A 19,827-nucleotide genomic window follows, 5' to 3' on the forward strand; every position below is an offset into this window, starting at 1 on the left:
GTCGATCACGCATTATACACCATTTTTTCCCTAGTGATATGCACATCCACAAAAAAACATGCCCTTGGGTGTGTTATCTAACCAGGTACTTATCAGATGGGTGTGCCTCTTTGAGAACATTTCAATACCACCTAGGTTGAGGTGTAGGAAAAGTGTTGTGCCCATTGGATATCCTTTGCATGGTCGATCGAGCATTAAATACTATTTTTTCTCGTGTCATGCACATCCATAAAAAAACACGCTACTAGGTATGTTATCCAATCAAGCACTTATGGGATGGGCATGCCACTTTGCATGTAAGTCAATTCCACATAGTTGAAGGTGTGTGCAAAGTATTGTGCCCATCGGATATGCTTTGCATTGTCGATCAAGCATAAAACACCGTTTTTGGCTTAGTGTCATGCACAACCATAAAAAAACACGGTCCTAGGTGTGTTAATTAAACAAGTACTTATCGAATGGGGGCTCCATTTTGCACGCAAGTCTGTTTCAACTAGGTTGAGATGCATGCGAAGTATTGTCACCATCGGATATGCTCTGTATGGTCGATTACGCATTATACAACATTTTTTTCGGTAGTGATATGCACATCGGCAAAAAAACACACCCTTAGTATGTTATCTGACCAAGTACTTATCGGATGGGTGTGGCTCTTTGAGAACATTTTGATACCACCTAGGTTAAGGCATAGGAAAAGTATTGTGCCCATCGGATATGCTTTGCATGGTCGATCGAGCATTAAATACCATTTTTACCTTAGTGTCATGCACATCCGTAAAAAAACATGCTACTAGGTGTGTTATCCGATCAAGTACTTGTGCAATGGGAATGCCACTTTGCATGTAATTCAATTCCACCTAGTTGAAGGTGTGTACAAAGTATGGTTCCCATCGGATATGCTTTGCATTGTCGATCAAGCATAAAACACCGTTTTTGCCTTAGTGTCATGCACAACCATATAAAAACACAACCCTAGGAGTGTTATTCAAACAAGTGCTTATCGGATGGGGGTTCCACTTTGCACCCAAGTCCCGTTCAACTATGTTGAGGTGCGTGCAAAGTATTGTCACCATCGGATATGCTTTGCATGGTCGATCATGCATTATACACTGTTTTTTCCCTAGTGATATGCACATCCGCAAAAAAACACGTCCTTAGGTGTGGTATCTGACCAAGTACTTATCGGATGGGTGTGCCTCTTTGAGAACATTTCAATACCACCTAGGTTGAGGTGTAGGAAAAGTGTTGTGCCCATCGGATATCCTTTGCATGGTCGATCGAGCATTAAATACTATTTTTGCTCGTGTCATGCACATCCGTAAAAAAACACGCTGCTAGGTATGTTATCTGATCAAGCACTTATGGGATTGGAGTGCCACTTTGCATGTAAGTCCATTCCTCCTATTTGAAGGTTTGTGCAACGTATTGTGCCCATCCGATATGCTTTGCATTGTCGATCAAGTGTAAAACACCGTTTTTGCCTTAGTGTGATGCACAACCATGAAAAAACACGGCCCTAGGTGTGTTAATCAAACAAGTACTTATCGGATGGGGGCTCCACTCTGCACACAAGTCCGTTTCAACTAGGGAGAGATGGGTGCAAAGTATTGTCACCATCAGATATGCTCTGCATGGTCGATTATACATTATATATAACGTTTTTCTGATAGTGATATGCACATCGGCAAAAAAACACGCCCTTAGGTATGTTATCTGACTAAGTACTTATCGGATGGGTGTGCCGCTTTGAGAACATTTCAATACCACCTAGGTTAAGGCGTAGGAAAAGTATTGTGCCCATGGGATATGCTTTGCATGGTCGATCGAGCATTAAATACCATTTTTGCCTTAGTCTCATGCACATCCGTAAAAAAACACGCTGCTAGGTGTGTTATCCGATCAAGTACTTATGCGATGGGAATGCCACTTTGCATGTAATTCAATTCCACTTAGTTGAAGGTGTGTGCAAAGTATTGTGCCCATCGGATATGCTTTGCATTGTCGACCAAGCATAAAACACCGTTTTTGCCTTAGTGTAATGCACAACCATAAAAAAACACGGGCCTAGGTGTGTTATTCAAACAAGTACTTATCAAATGGGGGCTCCACTTTGCACGCAAGTATTTTTCAACTAGGTTGAGGTGCGTGCAAATTATTGTAACCATCGGATATGTTTGCATGGCCGATCACGCATTATACATCGTTTTTCCCCTAGTGATATGCACATCTGCAAAAAAACATGCCCTTAGGTGTGTTATCTGACCAAGTACTTATCGGATGGGTGTGCCTCTTTGAGAACATTTCAATACCACCTAGGTTGAGGCGTAGGAAAAGTGTTATGCCCATCGGATATCCTTTGCATGGTCGATCGAGCAATAAATACTATTTTTGCTCTAGTGTCATGCACATTTGAATTAATTTCTTATTGAAATTTGTGTTCTAAATTTAAAAAGAGAGATAGAGAGAAAGAGAGAGCTAGAGAGAGAGAGAGGAGAGAGAGAGAGAGTGCGTGAGAGATAGCACTAGATTAAGAGAGAAAAGAAAGGAGGGAGAGAAAGTAGGAGAGAGAGAAAGAGAAAGAGAGAGAGAGAGAGAGAGAGAGAGAGAGAGAGAGAAAGAGAGAGAGAGATTAAGAGAGAGAAGAGGGGCAGAGGGAGAGAGAGAAAACTCTTGGCGGCCGTGGCAGCTAGAGGAGGGGGGTTTTTTAGAAGGCATTACAATTCTTTTTAAATTAGTTTCTTATTTGAGTTTTTGAGTTCTATTTTAATTAGTTTCTTATTTATATTTGAGTTTGTAAATTTGAGAAATGAGAGAGAATAGGGAGGGAGAGAAAGAGAGAGGAGAGAGGGAAAGAGAGAAATTAAGAGAGAGAAGAGGGGCTCTTGACAGCCGTGGCCGCCAAAGGGAGAGAGAGAATGAGAAATGAGAGAGGAGTAGGGAGGGAGAGAAAGAGAGAGAGGAGAGAGGGAGAGAGAGAGAGAGAGATTCAGAGAGAGAAGAGCGGCTCCTTAAATGAGAGAGAAGAGTAGGGAGGGAAAGAAAGAAGAGAGGGGGAGAGAGATTAAGAGAGAGAAGAGGGTCTCTTAGCGGCCGTGGCTGCTAGAGGGAGGGAGAGAGTAGGGAGAGAGAGGGAGAGAGAGAGAAAGAGAGAGAGGGAGAGAGAGGAAGAGAGAGAGAAAGAGAGAGAGGGAGAGAGAGGGAGAGAAAGAGAAGTTTAAGAGAATGAAACGTGGCGAGAGGAGAGAGGGAAAGAGAGAAATTAAGAGAGAGAAGAGGGGCGCTTCGCAGCCGTGGCCGCCAAAGGGAGAGAGAATGAGAAATGAGAGAGAAGAGTAGGGAGGGAGAGAAAGAGAGAGAGGGAGAGAGAAGAGGGGCTCCTTAAATGAGAGAGAAGAGTAGGGAGGGAAAGAAAGAGAGAGCTGAGAGAGGGAGAGAGAGAAGAGAGTCTCCTGGCAGCAATGAGAGAGAAGAGTAGGGAGGGAAAGAAAGAGAGAGCTAAGAGAGGGAGAGAGAGATTAAGAGAGAGAAGAGAGTCTCCTGGCAGCCGTGGCTGCTAGAGGGAGGGAGAGAGTAGGGAGGGAGAGGGAGAGAGAGAGAGAGAGAAGAGAGGAGGGAGACTTGGGAGAGAGAAAGAGAGAGAGGGAGAGAGAGAGAGAGAGAGAAACAGAGAGAGGGAGAGAGAGGGAATGAAACTTCTGTGCTAGAGGGAGGGAGAGAGTAGGGAGGGAGAGAGTAGGGAGGGAGAGGGAGAGAGAGAGAGAGAGAGAGAGAAGAGAGGAGGGAGACTTAGGGAGAGAGAAAGAGAGAGAGGGAGAGAGATGGAGAGAGAGAGAGAGAGAGATGAGAGAGAAGAGAGGAGGGAGACTTAGGGAGAGAGAGATAAAGAGAGAGGGAGAAAGAATGAAACTTCTAGCGGCCATGGCCACTAAGAGAGGGAGATAGAGAGAGAGAGAGAGAGAGAGAGAGAGAGAGAGACTTCTCACAGCCGTGGCCACCAAGGGAGGGAGGGAGGGAGAGAGAGAGAGAATGAGAAATGAGAGAAGAGGGGAGGGAGAGAAAGAGAGATTAAGAGTGAGAAGAGGGACAGAGGAGAGAGAGAAAGGGAGAGAGGGAGGGAGGGAGGGAGGGAGGAAGGCTAGGAGAGATTAAGAGAGAGAATTCAGAGAGAGAGAGAGAGAGAGAGACATAGAGAGGGAAAGAATGACAAATCCTAGCGGCCAAGAGGATAGAGGTAGGGAGGTAGAGAGGCTAAAAGAGAGAGAGAGAGAGAGGGAGAGAGAGAGAAGAGGAGAGAGAGAGAGAGGAGAGAGATGGAGAGAGAGAGAGAAATAATTACAAATCCTAGGGGGAGAGAGAGAGAGAGAGATAAAGAGAGAGAATGATAAATCTTAGCCGCCATGGGAGGGAGAGAAAGAGAGACTTGAGATAAACTAAGAGAGAGAATGAGTGGGATGAGGACAGAGAGGGAAACACATAAGAGTTGTCAGAGAGAGAGAGAGGGATTAAGAGAGAGAATGAGGTGTCTTGACTGTGGCTACAGAGAGAATTAGGAGTCGAGAGAGAGAGAGAGAGAGAGAGAAAGTAAAGAGAGAGTTGTATATATTTACATGTTTTATATTATACTTTTAAAAATTTATAAAAGAGTGAATTTATGGTTTGTTTTGAAGGTGAGATAATATTTTTATATATATTCATCTTTTAAATTGAAAAATGTTAACTTTTCTTTAGATACTTGTTCTTCATTTCTCTCACATGTAGGTTTAGTCTCTACATCAAAACCCCTTCTTTTGCATATTTAAGCCTCTTAAACCCCAGCACATTAAAATGAACACAGAAAAAGAAATTATTTATTGCTTTTCTTTGCTTCGACGGTTGGTTTAGCATAGTTTAGCATAGATTAGATTGCCTTAGAGGAGAGACAATTCTCCAAGTTGCCAATCGAAGCCATGCTCAAATTTTTCTAACTAGTTCCTAATCGTTGTCAGTCCCTTCGCTCACATGCCGTTTAACACTCATAACATGCTATTAAATAAGACCTTTTACCATTTACCAAGAAGTTTATCAGTGGGCAGATTGCATGAGTAGATATAAGTGGACAGATTACATGTCATGGGACATATTGGAGCTTGATGATTATTGGTTATTTTTATTGCATTTGTATAAATATTTAAGCTCATTTATTGTCATAAAAAACCTTGTAAAACCTTCTATGCTATTTTTTACATTTATTGTCATATGAAGCGCCTTGTAATAAACCCGACCATCCCAACCATTCACTATTTAACGAGTATCAGTGGGCTGCATAAGTGGATATCATGTGGGCTGCATAAGTGGATATCAGTGGAACAGTTTTTAGTGGGTAGATTGCATCAGTTGGGTATCAGTGCATAGATATCAATGGATGGACAGATTACATGTCATCATGAAGATTGAAGCTTTATGACTAGAGGGCAAATCAATGGATGGACAGATTACATGTCTTCTTGAAGATTGAAGCTTTATCACTAGAGGACATTTTATTTCATTGTAAAGCTTTATTGGTTAATTTTTTTACATTTGTACAAATATTTAAGCCTTGTAAAGCCTTCTAGGCTATTTCCCACATTTATTTCCATATGAAGCCTTGTAAAGCCTTTTGGGCTATTTCCCACATTTATTGTATCAAGTGTTGTATATTGTACTTTACTTGTATGTATCTAAATTCTTCATTATCTTTTCTTGTAGGATTATGGAGCAATCAACTAATGTGGGGGCTATCCTAAATGACTCTGAGATCAGAGCATGGGTCTCTAATGTCACTTTGAATTTGAAAGGAAAGGAATATAGCCCTAGTGGCTTTATAGGTGGACTCGATATCACATGGGTAGAAGAGCTTGGTTTCTTCATCAAAAGGAAAAGAGACTCTTTCTACTTATGTCAAAAAGGGAGTTCAATGATGTTGAAGATCCATGGGATGCTACTTTCTTCAAAAAAGATATGGCTTCAAGCCTTGTAGTAGGCATAATGATAGAGCCAAAAGAGACTTTTATGGATATTTTTATAAAGAGTTCAGATCCTGAAGTTGGCGGTCTTCATTTTGTTGTGTTAAGGAGAGACTCAAAGACCTTTGTGATGCCTCCTCCTCAACCATCAAAGTTTCTAGAGCTGCAAAGTGCATTTTAGGCTCTTGCATATACCTCATATTCAAGGATCTTCACATGAAGGAGATCAAAAAGCTCAAACTTCAATGCAGGGACAAGAAGAACATGCACACTGTCACAAACATGTAGAACATGAGCGCAAACTTCTAGAGCAAGAAATGGTGGATGTAACTAAGGATGATGAAACACAAGCCTTGAGTGCACAGGAATTAAAAAATATTGAAGAAGATCAAGGTCGATCCACTACAGTTACGCTAGAAGCTCTTGCTAGCAAACCATGACGTGAAATGCAAAAGACTAGTACTACAAGAGCCACGGTTCCAAGCAATTAAAAAAGGCATCGTCCCACTATAGAGAGAGATAATGTGGATGCAAAATGGTTAAAAGAAGAGAAAGATGAAGAAGACTCAGAACTCGAGGCTGAAGATGATCAGGATGAACTCACATCAATCAAAAATATTAATCTGCATCTTAATGAAGCAGTTACAGATGATGATGTGGGATATATCTGGGGTCAAAGGATGTGGTTTGTGAATGCCAAAGGAACACCTAAAGTTTGAGTACATCCGTGGTGGATACATTTCTCAGCGTTAACTAAGCAAGGGGTGATGAGGTAGGAAGAAGGGGGAGTGGATACACTTCCTAGCAAGGAGAATGCGAGTCATAGATTTGCAATTAGTAAGTAGCCTAGATTTGCTGGAAGACTCTAAAAGGACTAGGATTCAAACAGGTATTAGATACAGAGCGATCAATATGCAGGCAATGTAGGGGGGAATAAGGGAGATGAGGGAGCTATTAAGGAAGTTAAGGAGGAGAATGGGGGTAGATTGAAAGGAAGGAACGACGAGGCAATGATGAAGGTCGGGAGGAGCAATAGCTATGTGGCCCAATGTGGCCGAATATTAGAAAAGCATAGGTTACGCCACTTGGTGGTGGAACAAAGAAGGTGAAGGGCAACAAAGAGGGGTGATTTGGACTTTCAAATGTCAAAACTTGGAATTTCTTTAAAATTTTATTTTAAATTTGTATTTCTTCCTCATCTTTTAAAAAATAATATTCATCGTTCTATTTAAATTTTAATTCATTTTCATTCTTCTAAAAAAAGTTTGCCTTGCACCTCATCTATTATAACTTGAAATGCGTAAAGTATTTGGTGTTCTTGTAGCTCTTCTCTAGTTGAAGTATGTTGCTTCCTCCTCTGTCTCCTTCAAGTTTAGTCTGCACACTTTTTGTCTTGAGAAGGTGGTAGAATGCACTATTGAATTAAAGAGAGGATGGATTGGGTAAAGCTTGAAAGAAAGAAACAAAGAAGAGAGGCCAAAAGGAATCAGATGTGATGTTATACCACACGAGTTTAGAAATTTAAAATTTGAAAGACATGCCAAGTCAAAACATAGAGAGGAAAGTAGGTTCAATGGAAATGCAAGATTGGAGAGAGTGGACGTTTGTTACCTTGTTTAAAATTTAAAATTTGAATTGGACAAGGTTATTTAATGCTCTAGGAGATTCTTCTTTTAAATATAAAGAAGTCTTTTTAAAATCAGCCTTTTGAAATTTTGAAATGGACATGTTTTAGGCATCAAATCAACCTACATTCGATTTAACTTCTTTCAGATTGCCCATATAGCATAGAGATTGCGACCATCAAATTGTCCTTTGGTTGATTTGAATTATTTAAGAACAACCACATACCACACACCTTTGCTCTTATATATAACTAAAACACCCATTCCCACTCAAACACTATGTGGGTATCAAATTAATCGAAGTTCAATGTCAATTCTTTCAAAATGCCCATACACTACCCACAAATATTGTGAGCATCAAATCGACATAAGGTTGATTTGAATTCTTTTGAAACACCCATACACCATATATTGTGAGCATCAATTTGAACTTGGAACTATTTGAATTATTTGCAACACCCACATACCACACATGCTGGCTGTCATATAGCATTACAACAATCATGCCCACGCACAATCTATGTGAGTGTCAAAATCAACCTAAGGTTGATTTCAAATCTCTTAGAATGCGCATAGACCATAAATAATGTGAAAGTAAGGCAGTTGCAATGGTTGTGAGAAGTTGGCCAAAAAAGCACCACAAATACAAAGGGAGAAAGTGGGGACAGGTTGCGAGGTGCATCAATATTAGCCATCAAGATAAGCATCAGCCCAAGAAAATATGTTTGAGTTCTGATTTGCTAGTCATGTAACATGAAAATTGCTGTCTATCTGTGTGACTTCACCTGTCAAGCAGCAATCAGCTATTACCACAATGTTTTATACCATTGTGTGATCATATCTGGGGCCCTCTCTCTATTTTCCCATGTTTTGGACAACTCTAGCTCTAAGGTATACTATAAAAGGGGCCATTTGGCTCATTCCCTCCATCACCGACTAAAAAATAGTTAAAGCATGCATATGTGAGGAAGGTCCAGTAGTAGACTACGGGTATCAATAGTATAAGAGTAATAATATTGTGGTCAAATATATTCAAATATATTGAATAAATTTGTAGAAGACTACGAGTATCAAGATACCGAACAAAACACTCCACTAAACAATAAAGAAAGTAACAATAAAATTAGCTCCAAATGTTGTGACCGAGCAATTTGGACAATGCTTTAACACATTCACAAAACCAAATGAAGGTAAAAATCCTAAAACTATGTCAATGCATTCTTTACCTATTTTATAATGATTCCAATTTATATACTTAATATTTAAAATACAGAAGCATAAACATAATGCTATATTAATTGTATTATTGCTAGTGCAAAAGTAGATCCGTTAAGAATCAAAGACACTGATGGGCATCCAACAAAATGCTAAGCAAAAGGAGAGGCAATCATTTGATCTACTCCATAACATGCATCAATAATAGAAAGGAATATATCTAGCATATCAACAATCTAACAAGATGTATCTCGAAAGCCACCAAAAATACCCTCCACTTGAGATGAAATCAAACATTGAAATTTTTAGTCCTTTTGAGAAAAAAATTATTATAGATATATTGGCAGAATCAAGTAAGATAGACAAGACAATTACGATGGAACAAAAAATATATATCACTGTTTCATACAACAGGAGAACAAGGATACAACAATCTCAAAGGCCACCCTCCGTATCAAAAGAAATAGTACTATAATTTAAAAGGTTGCAATATCATATAAATTATTGCCTATAAATAAAAAACACAATAGTATCGTGTTAGCACTATTTCTTAACAATTCTCTCAACATGCAAATGAACATAAGACACATGTTTTACCTACGCTCAAAGTATCATGACTTTGTTTTATAAAAGCAATGAAATGATGTATGAATATAAATCCCTATTTTATATTTCTTTCATGTGTTCTCATTGCCTTGCAGGTGTCCAGTTAGACATTAGCATTATCTATAGGAGTGCAATATCAAACCATCAAAGGTAATACTTTCACATTTAAGATAATTAAAGTATAACACAAACATGTGAAAGTTAGACATCAGCATTATCTATAGAAGGAGCACAATACCAAACCATCAAAGGTAATATTTTCGCATATGCGATAATCAAAGTATAACACAAACATGTGAAAGTAGTAATGAAAGGAAAGGAATTTGATACGAGATGGGTAGGTGCACTCATATATATATATATATATATATATATTCAAATCTTATGTGGAAGTCTGGAAGTGGGGATGGCACCAGTGTTCACTGAAAACCTTATTGACACCAAAGGAAGGGAGTTAGCCTAGTCTATTAATCAATCTAAGGTTGACCTAAATTGTTTGATAATGCCCGTACATCACAAACATTGCACCAAACAGACCTAAGGTTGATTCCAATTCTTTGAGAATGCACATACATGACAAAGATTGTGAACACCAAATCAGCTCAAGGTTAATTTTATTTATTTTCTTTGAAGACACCCACATACAACACACTCTTGTGATTTTAATTCCTTGGTCCATACATCACAAAGATTGTGAGCATTAAATCAACCTAAGATCAATTTTAATTCTATTAAAACACCCGCATTTGACACACTCTTACTCTCATATAGTACTAGAACAACCACGCCCACTCAAAGACTTTGTAAGCGTTAAAATTGACCTAAGGTCAATTTCAATTCTCTTAGAATCCTCATACACCACAAAGATTGTGAGCATCAAATCAACCCATGGTCAATTTCATCTCTTTTGAAACACGCATACATCATAAAGATTTGGAGCATCAAATTTAACTTGAGTTGATTTAAATTCTAAGAAGACTCACATTTCACACACTCTTCCTCTTATATACTACTACAACACTCATGTCTGCTCTCCAAGTCTATGTAAGTATCAAATCTCCTGAAGGTAGATTTCAATGCCTTTAAAATGCCCATAGAGATTGTGAGCATCAATCAACATAGGGCTGATTGAGGATGGACATACACCATAAATATAGTTAACGTCAAATCGACCAAGGGTCAATGTTCATTCTTTCAAAATGCCCATAAATCATAGAGATTGTGAATTCTTTCACAACACCCACATACGACACAATCTTAAATTTCAATTTGTTGAGAATACCCATGCACCACAAAGATTGTGAGCATCAAATCAACCTCAATTCTTTTAAAACACCCATACATCACAAAGATTATGATGTCAAATGGATCTTCGATTTGAATTCAGAAAACACCCACATTTCAAGCACCCTTGCTCTTGTATAGTTATTCCCACTCATTGATTATGTAAGTGTCCAAAGTGACCTAATAGAAAGATTTGGAGCATCAAATTGACCTAAGGTTGATTTCCATTCTTTTGAAAGACCCCTACACCACAAAGATTGTGAGCATCAAATCAACCTTAGGTCAAATTTGAATTCTAAGAACACCCACATTCTGTACAGTCTTGCTCTTAGATAGCACTACAACAATTGTGACCACCCACATTCTGTACACTCTTGCTCTCAAATCACACTACAACAATTGTGACCACTCAAAGAATGTGAGTGCCATAACCAACCTAAGGTTGGCGTAGATTTGATTGAGAATGTCCATATATCACAAACATTGCAAGCATAAAATCAACCAAACTTGGTCAATTTTAATTCTTTTAGAATGCCCATACACCACAAATATTGTGAGAATAAATGTTTCATGGGGCTGCCATGGCACAATAGATGCAGAATTTGAAGTTACTATATCACAAATTCAGGAAATAAGAGGAAAGTCCACAAGAAAGTGCTCATATTCCAATGTAGAAAAAAAGAGCATGCAGGATAGTGGAAGGGAGGCATCAAGAATGAGGAAAAAGGTCAAGGGAGTTGCAAAGGGGTAAGTGAAAGAGAGTTAGAGAGAGAGAGAGAGAGAGACAAGGGTATGTGTTGGAAAACTAAATTCCTTCCAGAGGCTATCCCACAATGGAAGAGTGATAGTTAGCTCAAGAATTACATGCAGATGTGTTTCACTATGGAATCAATGCTTCATCAATTGTGTGTACTTCACAACATTCATGTGTGTGTGCAGACTAGCAAATAGACTGTGCTCAGAGACAAATATAGAAGCAACACTTTATATTTTGTTCCTTCCACAAACAAGACAAGATACAATACCAAAAGTTTCTCCTATTGTATGCCTAGCACATCTAGATCTCTTAGCCTGCATGCCCCACCTCGAGCTTACGTAGGCTCTCCATCTATATCTCAACATGTTATTGCCTTGGAGGACAACCTAGGCTTTAGCCAATGATGAGCTAAGTTTACAGTTTCTATGACTCTCCTTCACCTCCTAGATGTAGGTGCATGAAGACGTCTCTTGTTGCTTCTTTCTGTGCTCAGTGTAGGCCACACTTACTGGATGCCAAAATGAGGCCTTGGGGCCTCCCTTTTATGGGGCTGCGATGTGGTTGGAGTAGTCATAGTGGCCGGAGCTACCAGCTCCATCCCTAGCACAATCCCCCACAACTCCCTCAACACCAAATGGCTTCGGACCTTCATTTTCCACAACGAGTAGTTTATCCCATCGAGCTTTCTTGTCTCACCAAAGTTTCGGATCTAGTATCTATTGGCCATGATAATGAACTAAAATAGGAAAAGGGTTTAGAGTTTTGTACACTTGATTGAGAACCTAAGCCTCCCACCTACCTAAACCTAAGCCTCCCACCTGGGTGCAATCCTTTAGACACCAAAGCTAATTCTTGTGACCCAATGTGCTGGATGCCAGCACATGGTATATGGGTCATGAATATTTTCTCAATCAATGCCTCGGATTCTAGCATCTAGTATATAGGCCATGCAAGCATGCATGGTTTATATCACAAATGCTAGCATCATACTTATCGAAGATCATCCAATATGTAGGCCATGCAGGCATGTTGGGTTCATACCTCAAACGCTTGCATCCTCCTACAAATGGAGCATCATACATATGGGTTTGACGGACTTGAAACTAGATGTTAGCATCCCAAAATTAGTTAATATATCCTTAGGTAAAGCCAATGAGAATACATAGGAGGTCAAACTATATCAAATCCAATAAGCTTTTAAAATTTCCTAATTATTATCATGTAGGGTGCAATGTTTATGATAGGTCCTAAAACATATGAATCTATATCTTGTATTTTGTTGCACGGCCTATATATCCAATGCTAGCATCTCTTGAGAATGCCCATTATTGAAAACAAATTTGTATCTTAAATGTTATACTTCAAGTGAATTGAAACATTCATTTTGTTAATTTTATCTATCTAACATTATATGCATCTTCTTGATCCCATCTCAATGGTTTTTTTTAGTTGAGCTCCACTTGCATGGCTAGCACCACCCTACATAGATTGTGTGTTATCACAATGACTGGGGATTGTCGATGAGACTGACAAACTATCCCATCTTCTAGAAATAAAAGATTGCAGTGTCTTTACATGTATTTTCGTTTCTTTTGTGCTAGTGAAACGAGATTTTCTAGGTTTGCACCTTAATCGGTGATCAAGGTACTTCTCATAATTCTCACTCACTCCTACAAAAATGAATTGTTCTTAGGGCCATCTAGTTTTCCAAGTATGCTTTTCCTAAGATAGATAATGTCTAAGGATTTATGAGAAGGTTGATCATTGTTTCAAAACACATGAATGCCTCTACAAGGGGAAAACGGAAACCTTAAGGTAAATGGAGAGATTCGATGAATTTAGTAAGTTCAAGGCCATTGATTGCTTAAAACTAGTGCAATTATTGGACTTGAGATTTTCTTTTGAGAAAAAGTAACCAAATACATGTTAAACTAGTGATTTACAAATTAAAAAGAATTATTATCACAATAGCACCATTGAAGATGATTTGAGAAAAAAAGATTCAAAGTAAATACAAGTCCTTTTGCAACTAAACTTTGTCTCAACTAAAGGAAAGCCCATCACTATATGCAGTAGCCTCTAATTAAGATTGAAGCAGACTCAACCTCCATCTTGCATGCTGTGGTTCATTGGATCCATTGCTCCTCATCTCCTCTTCTTTCTAATCCACTCTATCCCCATATCAATTAACAACAACTCATGTTCAGTGTGTGACCCGATGATGCTAATTGAAAGGAGTATTAATAAGCTCTTGTTTGAACTACAAACATGTGAATTTGGAGGGCCATTGATGTCAAATTAAAAAGAAAAATGATTTTTTGAATTCAAAAAGTGTGATTATCTTATGTAGAGACAAGGTATTTAGTGCGGTAAGTGAACAACAAGGATGAAGACAAGTGAGTATAGCCAAATGTTTAAAATGTATTTGTTCTGTAAAGTATTTAAAAAAACCATAGCTCCGTGTTTGTACAAAGTTATTTTCAAACTTTTAATAACTAGATTTGGTGACAACTTTAGGAGGTCCTTTAAACACAGAAGATAATGCCAAAATAGCACTTTTGTCAAAATAATTTCATGGTGAAAAAGCATGCCTTTATTAATATGCTCATTTGGGATGATCTTGGAGTGCATAGATTCTCCATCCCCTTATGCCATGCTTCAATTTCTCAAATATATTTGACATTGAAAGGAATTTAAACACAATGTGACCAGAATTCAAGCTTATGGGACTATTTGAAGTATAGATTAAGAAAATATAGGAGACATGGAAGCACAACCTTGATCCTAATCTATAATTGTATACAATTATGTGCACTATATAGTTAGTGTCTCCCTTTCTATTGCTACAAAATAGCTAATGCATGGTTGACTCCATCAACATTGGGAGATACCAATATAAATCTGGCAAGAGTTTTTGTGCTTGTTACATTATCATTGAAAATTAATCTTGTAATTGTACTTCCATTAACAATAATATTACAACACCCAACCACATAATACTAGAGGCCATCATAGTTTTGCATCTCCTTGGCTTTGGGTGTATGTTAAGAAGCCAAACATGATTGACTTTTGGTTTTTCTTAGATGCTCATAATAGGATCATAGATGTTCATTTGCAAGTGATCATCGCGCATGATAACATGTGCTAATATTTCTTTGTATTCACTTGAACCAACTCTTGTGTCATACAGTTTGGGTGACTAAGCAAAAGATACATTCTAAAGGGCACTAATTAATCATTGGTTTACCCAAATTTAAAATGAGTCCAAGATTACTCATTACAAGGTCATAACAAGAATTTAATCATATGCTCCACCTAATTAATTCAACCAAACAAGGTCATAACAAGAATTTAATCATATGCTCCACCTAATTAATTCAACCAAATCATATGCTCCACCTAATTAATTCAACCAAGGTTATCTCTTTCAAGGTGATCATAAGAATAAATCATATTCTCCATCTCATTTATTCAACCAAGGTGTTCATGTTTGGAGTTACATTTACTAGTATTAGATCATTTTTCTACCAGCAAAGACAAGACCTTTCTACTAATTCTTTGAAACAAACCAGCCATATAAATGACCAATCTATGTGGTGATGATAATCATGGAAGAAAAGAATAGAAGAAAGTGGTTGTCGACCAACCTATTTTCTAAGAACCCAACTCACCACCTATGAAATCTATCAAATAGGGGCAGACAACCAAGGACTATACATCTAGTGAATGCCTTACTTTGTGAATACATAGAAGACACATGTAGGCCAAGCTTTGTAGAAATGCACATCTCTCTCCATGGGCCATCCAAGATTCTAGTGTCTTGTGCTCCCATATGGCATGTAGAGTGTAGACAATGTCCTGCCAAATGGCAATGAGTGTGGCTGTCAAAAGGACTTGATGGCCTCCCATTACCAAGTTGCACTAATTCACCTAGATCTTCAACTACGAGATCTTATGTTATGAAGTGTACCTTGAATCTTGGTTTTTATAAATAAATATGTTTGTTTACTCACTCTTTAGTCTTAAACCTCCAAATTCTTCAACAACACATACGAGACTTTTAGATTTTGTTAAGATTATCAACCAATCAGATTGATAATATCTCTAGTTTCCCCTTCTGCCATGGTTTCATATTTCTGAGCATGGTATTATTATACTTCATATCTTCTATATCTTGTCTGAGCTGTTAGTGATCTTTGGGTGCATAAGTAGCTATAACTTTAAGAAAAGGTTTCTGTTGCTTTCACATCTATCCTAGCTTTTCTAATTGCTTGCTTTATATTCTGTTTCTTTCTTTAAAAATGTGATGGGTGCTTTTGCCTCATTAATGATGCCATTTTCAAGATTAAGGCTGATGCAGCTTTCTTTGTTACTCTTTTGCTATTTTATTAGATTTGTAAAAGAATATCCCATGCTAAGATCCATTTTCGATGCACATGGTGAAGCTCATCTTGCCCAAGGTGATAGAGAGTTTGTGTTGCATTTAATGAGAAGATGGATGCCAGGGGGGATTTGAATGCTGAAAATCAATCAAGGGATGCTTCCCTTGTTGCAAGTGATACATGGTATATCAACACTGGTGCTACTAAGCACATGACTCCTCGCCAGGAGTGGTTTGAGAGCATCACACCTGTTCATGGCATACAGGTTACATGTGCCAATGATGCTTCTCAAGACATCATCGGAGTTGGGCACATTTCCATTCAGCTTGATAATGGGAAAGTTAAGTATATCTAAGATGTTTGGTATATTCCAGATTTGAAGCAAAATCTGATTTCAGTTTCAAACATTGCCCATAATCAACATATGTTGGTCGAATTTCAGGATAACCAATGCAGGATCAAGGATCCAAAGAAAGGGTATGAGGTTGTAGCAACAGGCACATATGACAAAGGCTTATACAAGCTTGATGCTCAACCTTATGATCAGAAGGTATTGGTTGTAGCAAACACTTTCCAGGCTGATTTATGGCATGCCAGGTTTGGACATATCCATCACAGGGCATTGTCCTACTTGTACAACAATAATATGACTCAGGGAATGCCAAAATTACAGCAACCATCAAATGAGGGGTGTGCACTTGGCAAATTGCATCGCTTGCCATTCAGTAAACAAGGCAAGAATTGGGTTAAGGCAACCAGAGTGTTGCAGATAGTGCACAGTGATGTATATGGCCCCATGACTATTCCCACGCATAGAGGAGCAAGGTACTTTGTGACCTTTATAGATGACTTCTCCAGGTTCCCATGGCTTTTTCTCATGAAGGAAAAATCTGAGGTGTTCTGTTGGTTTCAGGAGTTCAAAGCTATGGCTGAGAACCAAACCAATTTTAGAATTGGAACACTCAACTCAGATAGAGGGGGAGAGTACATGTCACATGCATTCCAAGGATTTTTGAAGCAACATCAGATTAAACATCACTTGACATGCCCTTACACACCACAGCAAAATCCACTCCCTGAGAGAAAGAATCGTACTCTCATGGATATGACGAGATGCATGTTGAAATTCAAGAGAGTCTCAAGGGCTTTTTAGGGAGGAGTTGTGACAGCCACTTATATTCAGAACAGATACCCTACCAAAGCTTTGGTTAATGTGACTCCATTTGAGGCTTTGTATGGCTTTAAGCCAAAGGTTAGTCATTTCAGAATTTTTAGCTCAATGGCATATGCTTTGGTTCCAGATGCACATCGGACAAAGCTTGATGACAAGAATGTCAAATGCATTTTCGTGGGGTATAGCACTGAAAGCAGGGGATTTAGGCTTTATAATCCCGCTACCAGGAAGGTAATAATCAGCAGAGATGTTCTCTTTGCTAAGAATGAGTTCATGCAACCCGCTAGTGCAGACTTGCCACCATGCGATGACACCTCTTTGGACATCATCCAGTTTGAGGATGATGAGACGGAGTCTCCTGATGCTTCCCCTTCTACTTCTCATAGTTCAGATGGCTTGCCACATGTTGAGGATGGCTCTCCCTCAAATGTTTTAGATTTGCAGCAAGTGCAATTTGCTGCTCTGCTGAAATGTCAATGCCTACTCAACAGCCTAAATCCCTCGCTGTCTGACCTTGTGGGATCCAATGGAAGCCAAGAGCGATCCCCTAAGCTGGCGTGAGGAAGACGAGTGATTTAGTCCAGTTGATCCTAGCCACGGATGCCATACATTATAGCTCAAGTGCTCCCTCTGGACTCACTGTTGTGCCCTCCACCAAAAGTGTCATGTCATCAAGGAACCGAGTCCATTAGCTCCTCCTCTTCGAGGATTGCAATGAGGCCCACCACCTAGGAGCACAAAAATATCTCAAAGCTTTGGCCACAGAGAGAAAAAGAAAAGAATAGAGAGGGTTTATACCTAGATGAATCCAGGAACATTCCCAAACTCATCCTCAAAAAACACAACATAGTGTAGTTTCAAGCTCACGACAGTCACTCATAAGATTGAAAACCATAAACTCCATCATGCATAGCAGGGACTAGCTACTATGACATCCCCACTGACATCATCAGCGCCTAACAGTGGGTGTAGACCACAGTATAAAAATATGCTCACACATACAAATCCACACACCCACACATACTTAGAGCATCCGTTTATACAAAGTCTTCGTACTGAGTTTCTGTCGGCACTCCGGAGGTGAAGGGCAGACTCAGCCATGATGAAGGCTAGCACTAAACGAGGATAGAGAGGGTAGCTTTATCATATAGACCACGAAAGGAAAAGGCATCTCTGATGTGACCCTCAATAAGCAGCCGTAGAGGTCTGTACAGTCAGCCGTATAGACAGCAGGGTCGGGGCAAAATGGGTCTACCTCTGCTCGGTTGCTGCAGGGGCCTGCTTGACCAGCCTATAGGGCTTCTAAACCCTATATAAAAGCCTCCCTTTGGGGGGTCTTGGCAATTCACAAGAGCCTCACTAGAGGCTTCACACCAAGGAAAGAACAGGAGGTCTATGGAAGCAGCATCAAAGCCATCCCACTGAAGCTCCCTTGGGGGGTCTTGGCAATTCACAAGACCCTCTTCACCAAGGGAGAAGAGCAGCAGGAGGTCTATGGCAGCATCATGAAAGCCAGCCCAGCAAGCAAGCGGCTCTCTATTTTCTAACACATCTAGTGGTCCCCCTCATATTGTGGCTTCCGTTCCCTGGCAGGTCTCCTCCCATGTGCATGCCTTGGGTGTTCCAAGTTGCCATCCATCCTCCTGGCAGGTCTCCCACATGCACCCGCACCTCCATGCTCCACCTCCGGGCCTCTAAAGCCACGAGGCTGGATGGCAGGATGCCAACCTTGAGGGCTTTGGCACTCTATGCGCTGCCAGGACACACGTGACACATGTATGATATATATTAGAGAGAACGATGATTGGTCGATGGATCAGCATCGTACAGTGACAGCGACAGGAGAGAAAGGGACAAAGTGGCAGTCGACATTAGAATGCCATAAATCAAAATGCAATCCTAGGTAATATCATCTGAAAAGCAACAAAGCCCTCGACAGGCTGGAGCAGCAAATTACGGCCGATCTCTACAGACCATACTGCAAGATTCCAGCCTCACGAGAAGCACACCAGATTGCATAATATATACAGCATGAACGCAAGGAAAACGGAGCCACGCCTGCCTTGGATGAAAGTACAAACCTCGACAAGCCAGGACCTGCGTTTTGCTTCCACGACGCCCTCCTTGTTGGGATTTTGAAATTGGGCTCCTCCCCCGGTGGGGGAGGAAAAAGGGGTGCGCCAGGCCTCTGAGAAAGTGCAAGACAGAGGCGACGCGCACGGTCCCGGGCAGCAAGCTACCGGAAGGGACCGCGCCCTGAAAGAAATTAGATTAACATCCTGTTAGACCCGATGGGCCACGTATCAGATATTAAACTGATAAGAACAGATACTACACTTGATCTTAGCCACAAGGCCGAGAAAAGTATGAGACCTCTTCCGCAGCACGCTGCCTTAAGAATCCGCCTCCCTACACCCCCTTTTGCATTGCTGCTCACGGGATAATTTCCGGTTTCCGCCACGTGTCCCCCGCTCCTTTTTCGCTTTTTATAGGTACTCAGCTAGATCGCAAAGCACTTGAGCTATCTATTACTCTTTCAGCTTAACTTCTCGTCTTTCTCCTAAATTGGTAGTCTTATGTATATACATAGATTGCATGTTATCACAATGGGAAAACTTTCCTCTGTGCTCCCAGATTTTCTAGGTGTGCACCTTAGCTTATTGAAAACAAGTCCTTTTCGTAGCATCGTGGCTCAGTGTGTCCACAAGTAGCCCTGCCATTTGTACAACTGGGCTTTGATTGTACAGAAAGACCACTTTAACTTTGATATCTTGTTCCCCCCACCCCAGAAAAACGATCTTCA

At 39.9% G+C, this 19,827-nt stretch overlaps 1 non-coding gene across 1 annotated transcript; it reads right to left on the reverse strand.

Moving 5' to 3' along the window:
- Positions 1 to 19,194: 19,194 nt before the first annotated feature.
- On the reverse strand, positions 19,195 to 19,392 carry LOC147889232 (U2 spliceosomal RNA). The gene has a single exon (XR_015542968.1). It is a non-coding gene; the product is annotated as a U2 spliceosomal RNA (small nuclear RNA).
- Between the last annotated feature and the right edge of the window lie 435 nt (positions 19,393 to 19,827).

The sequence above is a fragment of the Dipteris shenzhenensis genome, chromosome 20 (genome assembly GCF_047967505.1).
Source record: "Dipteris shenzhenensis isolate YYH24624 ecotype China chromosome 20, Dip_SZ_1.0, whole genome shotgun sequence".
In the NCBI taxonomy this organism is placed as follows: Eukaryota; Viridiplantae; Streptophyta; class Polypodiopsida; order Gleicheniales; family Dipteridaceae; genus Dipteris; species Dipteris shenzhenensis.